This window comes from Triturus cristatus, chromosome 2_1, assembly GCF_964204655.1.
Source record: "Triturus cristatus chromosome 2_1, aTriCri1.1, whole genome shotgun sequence".
Classification (NCBI taxonomy): domain Eukaryota; kingdom Metazoa; phylum Chordata; class Amphibia; order Caudata; family Salamandridae; genus Triturus; species Triturus cristatus.
The window spans coordinates 313,643,933-313,654,961 of NC_140581.1; positions in this window are offsets into that span (position 1 = coordinate 313,643,933).

Below are 11,029 nucleotides of genomic sequence, written 5' to 3' on the forward strand. Positions count from 1 at the left end.
ATCCCGATAAGCCCAAACTCTGTCTGACTCTCGTGGTGCACATCCTGAATTTATCCTCTGTTTCTTTTCTTCTTCTCCTGCCTCTTCCTGTATTTGCCTCACCTTTTCCCAAGTACTCACAGTGTTAGTAAAAAGTAAGGGACATGAGTTCAGTTCCTTTTCCCTGTTTCTGTTTACCGAATTCTGATTGCGCGCACAATACTGCGCTATGTCGTTTGCAAATCCGTTACCCGCCGATACATAGTCAGCACCCTTCGAGTGGGCTGCGCATTTTACTAGCGCCAATTGCTTAGGCAGCTGTATCGCCTCAAGCAACTTGCCAACCACTTCCGCATTCCTTATAGGAGTTCCACTCGATGTCAAGAACCCTCTCTGGGACCAAATCTGCCCAAAATCATGCACAACTCCAAATCCATACTGACTATCCGTAATCACAGTGACTCTCAGATTCTTTCCCAATTTACATGCTCTTGTCAATGCAAACAATTCAGCAACCTGAGCCGATCTCACTCCTTTCAGACATGATGCTTCCAATAAAGCCGCTGCAGTACATACTGCGTACGCTGCACTCAAAATTCCTTCTTCAGTTCTCAGGCATCACCCATCCACTAACATCACATAGTCACTTTCTTTCAAAGGTACATCTTTTATGTCTGGACGCGGCTTGGTGAAAAAAGTCAAGCACCTCCAGGCAATCATGATTCGCGTCATCCTTCACTTCCACATTTACAGCATCAGGCAGCAATGTTGAGGGGTTCACATTGAGACACCTCACAAGGTTACCATTCGTAGCACCCAAAATGACTTTCTCATATTTAGTGAGACGACTATGCGTCATAAACTGAGTGCGGCTCCTTGTTAAAAGGATCGCAACGTCATGGGGTACAAACACTCTCACAGGTTATCCCATCAAAATTCCTTAACTCTTAAAGGTAGCAGCCACTGCTTTCAAACAACCAGGCAACGCTACAGCTACAGGATCTAATACAGCTGAGAAATATGCAATTGGTCGTCTTAATTTCCCATGCTTCTGTACTAACACAGAACGTGCACATCCATCTCTCTCACTGCAACAGAGCTCAAACTCTTTTTCATAGTCAGGCATTTCAAGAGCCGGAGCTTCACACAAGCTGTCTCTCAATTGATCAAAAGCCTTCAATTCTTCTTTGTTCAATTCAAGGGGGTCTTTCACATCACTCTTCGTCAAGCATACCAGAGGTTTTGCAATCAGTGAAAAGTTGCTGATCCACTGACGACAGTTTCCAACCATTCCAAGAAACATTCTCACTTCTCTTTGAGTCATTGGTGCTCTCATTCCCTTTATTATTCTGATCCTGTCTGCAGTCACTTTTCTCAGACCTTTCTCAGTTTTATAGCCTAAATATTGTACTTCCTTTTTGCAAAATTGTAATTTCGATGGGGATACTTTAAGTCCTCCATATGATTCAGTAATGCAACTGTATCTACCACACAGGTGTGAGAATCTCCTTTTCATATAATTAAGACACTTGACTCAGGAAATTCATCAGGAACTTGCAGGTTTATTCCAAAGTAAAACAGGACCCATCCAAACCTCAGCCAGCTCAACATGTCACTGTTTCTCCCTCAACCGCCTCTGGTCTTAGAACCACTTCAAAACATCACATTCCATTAGAACATTCCTAAGACATAATAATAGGCTGGAGAACCTAGATGACATAGGCAAAGCATCGCTATGACAACGAGAATACCACACACCTCCCTCCGTAAACAACAACAAAACAAAAAAAAAACACAACAAATCACGAAATATAATCTTTCAAATATTCTGGTTTCCTTTGATCCCTAGAAGATTTGCGTGAGGATTCAGACAACACTGTATCATCTCTCAAAGTATTCTCTGAATCCACACTAAGATCAGAACACACACAGATTCTTCCTAAGTTCCAAATCTTATGGTCATTTGTTCTTACAGCATTATTAAACACTTTAACCACATACATAGGTTTAGAGAATCTTACTTTAGAGCCCGGAAGCCTTACAACCACCTTATCTCCAATCTTGACTTCCGTTTGTTTAGTAGATCTCCTTGCATCAAAATTTGCCTTCCTGTCTAGACACTTTTTCTCTTCTCTTTTCCTCCACCCTTCAGTGTTCTCTTTGATAGAAGAACCAAACACAGTATCCCCCAAACGTCGAACCCATGAGGGTTCCACCTGAGTACAAGGAGCCCTCCCTTTAAAAAGAATGAAAGGAGACTGACCCGCTGAACTGTGCGGAGTCATGCTATAGTCTTCAATTTTCTTTAACACTTGTTCTTTCCAATTTTTCCCAGAGTTTTTTGCCAAGGAGATTGTCTCCTTAATCACCCTATTGAACCTCTCAACCATCCCATTGGTTTCTGGGTGATACAAGGAACATTTTTTATGTTTTATGCCTCTATCCTTGAGGAACTTCTCCGTCTCTTTTGAGACCAATTGTACCCCATTATCCATTAAGATTGATTCTGGGAAACCCTCTCTAGCCATGATATCTTTAAGAAATCTAATCACATGAATAGTCTCTATACAAGATGTTAACTGTATCTCAGGCCACCTCGAAAACAAATCCAAAAGCACCAAGATATAATTTTGCTGTCCATTGAAATGAATAGGGCCCACAATATCCAGAGCCACGGTCCACTCGGAAGTTCCCTGATGATCATGGGTTGAACTCTAACAATTTTCAACTTATCACTTATTGCACACACCAAACAATCTCTAATAACCCTTTCTATCTGTAGGTCCATTCCAGGACACCAATATGAAGAACGAAGCCGCTCTTTGGTCCTGGACATACCAGAGTGCAACTCATGAGCCATATCCACCAAGGCTTTCCTTATCTCTAAAGGAGGTATTAACCTTGTTCCACGTAACAAAATACCGTTACACACTCCCATCTCATCCTTCACGCCCCAAAACTTTGTAGCCTCAATTGACCCAGCATTCTTTTTTTTCCACCCATTCTGAATTAAACTCATCACTTCAGATAATACCGGATCCTGAGATAACTTCATTCTCCATTGATCCTCATCAATAATGCCAGTATTGACAAAACACACATGCAAATCACTCTCAGCCCAATCATCTGTGTCTTCATCTTCACCAGAACCCTCTACCAGCCTAGAAAGAGCATCAGCTACCGTGTTCTCAACACCAGGAATGTATTTTATTGCAAAATCATACTCTTGAAGAGCTATGACCCACTTACTAATTCTTCCAGAAACTTGGTCTATACCTTTCTTTCCAAAAATCTCACACAAAGGTTTGTGATCCGATTTAACAACAAATTTAGTACCCGTAAACATTTCTTTAATTTCCTGATAGCCCAAAATACAGCAAGAGCCTCACGCTCAATCACCGAATAGCGTGATTCCGTATCCTTAAGTCCTCTAGAAATGAAAGTAATGGTTTCCAACCCATTTTCACTCTCTTGTTGCAACACCGCACCCAACCCTTTTACACTTGCATCCGTGGTCACCACTGAAGTTCTTGAAGGATTAAAACCCTTAAGGCTAGGTGCATTACAGAGTTTCTCCTTAACCCCAATAAATTCCTCATCACACTCCCGAGACCATTTAAATTCCACACCTCTCTTCAAGAGTGCTCTCATGCTAGAACAATGTTCCGCAAATCCCTCAACAAATTTGTTATAATACTCCGCCATTCCAAAAAACTTCATCAGTTCTTCTCTTGAGGATGGAGGTGGCATGCGAGAAATTGTGTTGACCAAATCAGGTTTCGGAGAAATACCCGCACCAAATAGAAATCGTGTGCCCTAAATAATGAATAGAAGAGGTTTCAAAACAACACTTCTCCAATTTTACAGTTAAGTTGCCATTTGCAAGTCTGTTTAACACCTCAAAAAGCACCTTCCTATGCTCCTTGTGATCCTTTGCAAATATTAAAATGTCATCCTGATATACACAAACCCCATCACACCCTTCAAGAACTCTTTCCATAGCATGTTGAAACACAGATGCCGCCGACACTAAGCCAAACGGCATCCTAACAAATCTAAAAGTTCCGAAAGGTGTGATAAATGAGGTCAAGTCTCTGGAAGACATTTCAAGTTCAATTTGGTGATATGCAGAAGCTAGGTCAATTGTGCTGAAGACCTTGGCATCCCCTAGCAATGTGAGTAACTCCGAGATATTAGGTGGTGGATACTTATCAACAACCACACACTTGTTTAGTTGTCTCAAGTCCACACACAAGCGTAGGGACCCATTGGCCTTGCGTGCAGCGACCACCGGAGCAAGCCATTCCGTGTTGGAGACTTCTTCAATTATTCCACCATCTTTAAGTTTATCCAATTCCCTCTTCATCTCCTCCCTCACTGCCAAAGGAACACTCCTAACTTTACAAGTAGAAGGTTGAGAGTTAGGACGCAGAGGTATATTCAATTTAAAATCCTTGAGACATCCTAATTCCTCTCTAAACACTCTTGGAAATTTACTTTTAATGTCACCAAGAACACCCCCATCTGATTTTAGAAGAACAGTTTGAACGTTCTGTTTAAGAACGATAGGAGAGGAGCTCCCTGGATCCAACATAACACCTAAATCTGCCTGGTGGAACCAACTGATGATACTGTCGCCCTTCTTGGAGACATACACCTTCCCTGATACATATCTCCCACCATACTCAATTAAACCTATAAAATACCCACACAGTGGTATAGGTTCACCCCCATAAGCCAAAGGGCGTATATCTGGCTTCAGTAAATTGACCTTCCCAGCAAGCTTTGTCTGATAAAATGATCTTGAAACAATAGTAATTTTGGCCCCTGAATCAAACAGTACTCTTGTAGGTTCACCCTCAACCTGTATTATATCCAAAGGACAAGACCTATGCTCCCCAGTACTATTTTGTTGTACATCAGATTGAATTTGAACAACAATTTGACCACATACAAAGTCCTCTTCCTGAAACTCTGTCTCAACTGTTTTGACATTGCTTGAAGAATGTTTTGTTTTACAAACAACTGCAAGATGACCCTTGCACTTACATTTAGCACAAATTGCCTTCATAGCTGGACATTTTTTATCACTCGCATAATGCCCAAGTTCATCACACCTGAAACATTTCGGAACAAAAGATTTTGATTTACCTTTAACAGCATCATCACCTTTAGAGATGTTTCTGCTAACAATTCCCTCTTTAACAGCTTGAACAGAAACTTTCACATCATTCTTTAAGGTGTCTACACATTTCAAAGAATGTTCAATCCTTTTTGCAACTTGCAATACCTCATCTAAAGAGGGTTCATCTCTTAGCCATAGTTCTTCACGCACCTTTTCTAAATTGCATCCTAACATAAACTGATCCCTTATTCTCTCTTCCAAAAGTTGTTCAAATCTACAGGAAGACGCAAGCTGCCTTAGTTGAGTAACATACATTTCTACAGATTCTCCATCATTTTGTAGCCTCTTAGTGAATTGATACCTCTCAAGTATTGTGCTAACTTTTGGTAGATAATGATTATCTAGTTTCTTAATACAAACTTCATATTCATTTAGACCCCTGCTTTCAACAACAGAGAGATCAGCTAGATGATCAAAAACATCCTGTCCCTCCGAACCAAGACAATGTAAGAGAAGAGCAGTTTTCCTCTCTGCACCAAGATTCGCACCACAGACTTTAGCGTATCTCTCAAATACTTTTTTCCACTTCTTCCACTTGATAGCAGGCTCACCTGGTTCCGATAAAAAGAAGGGAGGAGCAGTCACATTCTGCATGGTTGCAATAACTAAATTGAATAACCTGCGACAAGCACTTGTTAGATTCAAAAGACACCTTTTACACTGTGTTTCCCAAAGTAAATGCAACATTTCTTACCTACTAATAACACAATGTAATGAAAACCCTAGAATGCTCCTTCAACCCTTCCTTGGATTACCTGAATGAGTATACCAGAGTAAAATAAAACAAATAAACAGATTTACCAACTGAACAGTAGATGGCAGTAGATGGCAGTGTCACATAAAGAAGACACCAAAAGCTTGTGAAAAGCTTCACTGTTCTGTTTCTGAAATGTTGACCAAATTCCCTGCGACGATATGAGTAAATCTAACTCCAAACAGGAGCCAGAAACTTAAAAGTCAGTAAGTCACAGTAACTGAAAGGAAAGCGAACAATTTATGCTCCTTGAAACCTCCCTCTATATTTTATCATAGTGTGTGTATCACTGATGCGGAACACACAGTTGAAATCCAGAATAAATAGAAATTACAAATGGTAACTCCAAAATAAATTGATGCGCTGTGTCTACCTTAGCGTGTGCGTATCACGGATGCAAAAACAACTTTGACACGCACTCGAGCAGACTAGTAATGCTCCCTGTTAGAGTTGCTGGGCAACGCTTCCATTTTCTTCTCTAAATGCGTCACCAAGGGGCGTGTGTGTACCACGGAGGTGAAACGCACAAACTCTTCCGGTGCTGTGGCTACCTGGCAACTCTGATCTCCAGTGCTGCGGCTGCCTAGCAACACTCCCTGCCTTTCCTCGCACAAGAAAAATGTGTCACCAAAGAGGCGTGTGCGTATCACGGAGGTGAAACGCACAAACTCTTCCGGTGCTGTGGCTGCCTGGCAACTCTGCTCTCCAGTGCCGCGGCTGCCTGGCAACACTCCCTGCCTTTCCTCGCACAAGAACAATGGAGAAGAGCGAGGCACGGGCCAACACCCACACACTGCGAAGCCCACACAGTCACTTGAAAACACAGCGTGAAGGTAGGCAACGGTTTTAGCCTCAAACAGCGCTCTTCCGCCAAAAGTCTAGCGTGTACCAGAAATTGTTAAAAAAAACGCACTTGCATGAAAGTCATACAGCCTCAAGCGCTGTAACAGTTGACAGCTTCATTGAATTTTAGTGGTGAAAAAACAATAATAAAAGGGGCGAGTCCGTGACGATTCAATATCATATTATAAATATCCACGGCGAGAGCTCCCAGCCCCCAAATCAGAACTCACAGTATCTCGTAAAATAATCCAAACAGAGCGTTGTGGATGTTGGGTCCTTCTTTGGTCCAGCTGCCGACTACGCCAATGTGAGAATCTCCTTTTCATATAATTAAGACACTTGACTCAGGAAATTCCTCAGGAACTTGCAGGTTTATTCCAAGGTAAAACAGGACCCGTCCAAACCTCAGCCAGCTCAACATGTCACTGTTTCTCCCTCAACCGCCCCTGGTCTTAGAACCACTTCAAAACATCACATTCCATTAGAACATTCCTAAGACATAATAATAGGCTGGAGAACCTAGATGACATAGGCAAAGCATCGCTATGACAATGAGAATACCACAACAGGCTTCTCGGGTTCTCGATGCAACCAGTAGTTCATCGATGTATTGCACTAGTACTGAGCTTTCGGGCATTTTTAAATCTTTCAGGGATTTCTTTAGGATCTGATTAAATATCGATGGACTCTCTGTATACCCCTGTGGGATTCGGCACCATGCAAAGGTACGTTCGCCAAACCGGAATGCAAAAATCTGTTAGCTGTCAGGGTGCAATGGGATGGAGAAGAAAGCGTGACACAGGTCAATGACCGTGTACCATTCTGCATCATGGGGAATCTGATATAGGATCACTGAAGGGTTTGGTAAAATGGGACAACACGGTACAACAATTTTATTTATTTTTCTCAAGTCTTGTACTATCCTGAAGGTTCCGTTAGGCTTTTTCAAACCCATGATTGGTGAATTACATGGACTACTCATTATCTCTTTTAAAATTCCCTGTTCAATCATTTTGTCTATTATAGGAGTCACTCCGGCAATTATTTCTGGTGTCAATTTATATTGGGGAATATTCGGGTAACTTATTCGTTCCTTTACAGTTATCTTCACAGGGTCTACCCTTTTCATCAATCCCAAATCTTCTCCCGTGAAATCCCATACCTCGAGTTTCACTGTTTTCTTCAATTCCTGAGGCAATTCCTCTGGGTTAAATACAACGAATGCCTCAGTAACTTCGGGTTCCATATTGGCCATGGTAATTTTATACAGTACATCCTCAATAGGACTTTCAAAAGCTATGCCATCTGGAGTACAGAAAATCGTGCAGTTCATCGTACAGTAATGCAACTGTATCTACCACACAGGCTTCTCGGGTTCTCGATGCCACCAGTAGGTCATCGATGTATTGCACTAGTACTGAGCTTTCGGGCATTTTTAAATCTTCCAGGGATTTCTTTAGGATCTGATTAAATATCGATGGACTCTCTGTATACCCCTGTGGGATTCAGCACCATGCCAAGGTACATTCGCCAAACCGGAACTCAAAAATCTGTTGGCTGTCAGGGTGCAATGGGATGGAGAAGAAAGCGTGACACAGGTCAATGACCGTGTACCATTCTGCATCATTGGGAATCTGATATAGGATCACTGAAGGGTTTGGTACATTGGGACAACATGGTACAACAATTTTATTTATTTTTCTCAAGTCTTGTACTATCCTGAAGGTTCCGTTAGGCTTTTTCAAACCCATGATTGGTGAATTACATGGACTACTCATTATCTCTTTCAAAATTCCCTGTTCAATCATTTTGTCTATTATAGGAGTCACTCCGGCAATTATTTCAGGTGTAAATTTATATTGGGAAATATTCGGGTAACTTATTCCTTCCTTTACAGTTATCTTCACAGGGTCTACCCTTTTCATCAATCCCATATCTTCTCCCGTGAAATCCCATACCTCGGGTTTCACTGTTTTCTTCAATTCCTGAGGCAATTCCTCTGGGTTAAATACAATGAATGCCTCAGTAACTTTGGGTTCCATATTGGCCATGGTCATTTTATACAGTACATCTTCATCAGGAGTTTCAAAAGCTATGCCATCTGGAGTACAGAAAATCATGCAGTTCATCTTACACAACAAATCCCTCCCTAACAAATTTACAGGGCTGGTATCGCAAACAACAAAGCGATGCATATCGGTGAATTTCCCTATTTTAACTTTAACAGGCTCAGTAAGACGCGTCTTTATCTGTCGATTGGAGACTCCAACTACTTGGATTGTGTCATGCTAGAGAGGAAGATTTTTGACGTCAGCTGATCTAACAGTTGAACTAGTAGCACCAGTATCTACTAGGAAAATAATATTTTCATCATTTACCTTTCCATCCACAAAAGGGCCTGTCTGGTCTACCTCCAGAGTTGTGCCAAGTACGCACTCCTCTTCCTCTCCTCGGCACCGTCAATAACTCTCTTCTGACTCACTCTCATAGCGTTGCAGCCAATACTGCGAAACAGCACTAGCGCGCGGTAGCTTTGTTACCTGTTTCTCGGTGTAGAATCCTGTCTCATTACTGTATCTCTGAGGGTTTACGCTCTGTGGAAAAGGTGGCTTTGGCACCTGACACTGTTGGGCAATAACCTGCTGCTGTTGCGGCGGTTGACAACTCACCTCATTCTGCACCTGTGGATTTAATGATGCATTATCGCCATTAGCACTCGGGGGCAATTTACACTCGGATTTCCAATGCCCTAATTTTCCGCAATTATGACATGGCCACTTCTTTTTCGCTTCATCTAAATTAATCTGTCCCTTTCCTTTTCCAATATTAGGCTTTGGTCTCACATGGCCCATGCCATTTGCTTGCTCGATCAGCTGGGCTTCTTATTTTTCTGCTACCTTAACCTGAGCCCACATGGCTTTCTCTTGCAGCTTGCGTTGCTTTTCTTCAATTTCGTTGCTAAAATATTTTGCATGTCTCAGTACTTCATCTATCTTTTTATTTTGCCAATCTACTGTATGTTGTTTAATCATTTCGCTTACTTCAGGTCTCAACCCATACACAAATCGATATACAAAATGACTTAAATCCTTCTCACTCAATTTCTCATTACCACTGTATTGCTTAAAGGCCAACAGCAACCTTTCATAATAGGCATGGACAGATTCTTTAACTTCCTGGTGAGTTCTATCAATTTTTACCCAATCAGTTTCTTTTGGAGGCACTTTATTTTTCAAAAAGGTAATTACTTGTTCATACTTCCTCATTACTTCTGGATCAGGGGCACCTGTTTTAGGATCCCTAGGATACTCTTGAGTGGGCCAACCTACTGTAATTTTACATTCCGCCCATAGATCTGCCGGCACAATTATATCAAACAGGCCATTCAAATCTATCCACAATACTTTTGATAATTTAACAAACCTTTCCACTTGTCGATACACTTCACAGGCTTCTCACGGAGCCTGGGGAAATCATTTTTAAATGATAAAATGTCCTGTCTAGTCCAGGGAACATGCACATAGACTCCTCCTGGGATCTCCCTCATGGGACATTCTGTTACCACCGCCTCCTTTTCTCTTACCGGGAATGCTGAAAAGGTCTTATCTGTTGCATCATCTTTCTTTCGAAACCACCTGCTTTTCCATCTATCTACATCACCCCATTTTCTTAGCAAGGCAATCAGCTCTTTAATTTGAGTTAACCTTCCTGCAGTATTCAAATTTTCAATATCTTTTTCAGAGAATTCTACTCTATATGGCCTCTGTAACGATCTTATTTTCTCAAAGTCAATGACCATTTTGCTTGTTGTCTCTTCTAGTTTCTCATGCAAACTCCTCACTCTCCAAGTTATACTTTTACACAGAAACATTAGCTCTTCATCCTGATATGCTTTTAATTTGTCAGTTGGAATAGTCCCTACTATTAATTCCTCCAACGTTATTTTTAATTTTGCCACATCAAAAGGTTGAGGTTCTGTACCTTTTCGCTGTAAACTTCTTAACCAGTCGCTTAATTCATCAGAAGTGAAGTGGGACCTACAACAATTGTTTCATTTCTTATTCGTTCCATACTTCTTTCTGGGGTCTCTGATGCTGATTCTGTTGTCATCAGTGTCTTACTTGCGGGACTTTGATTCATTGTCATATTTTTAGGAGTACTTAACCCTGAGGTACCTACTAATTTTCCCCATGGATTTTCTCCTGAATCTCTTTTTTCCGTTTTGATTTGTTTATTACTATTGTAAGGAACTGTTAAACAATGCTCAT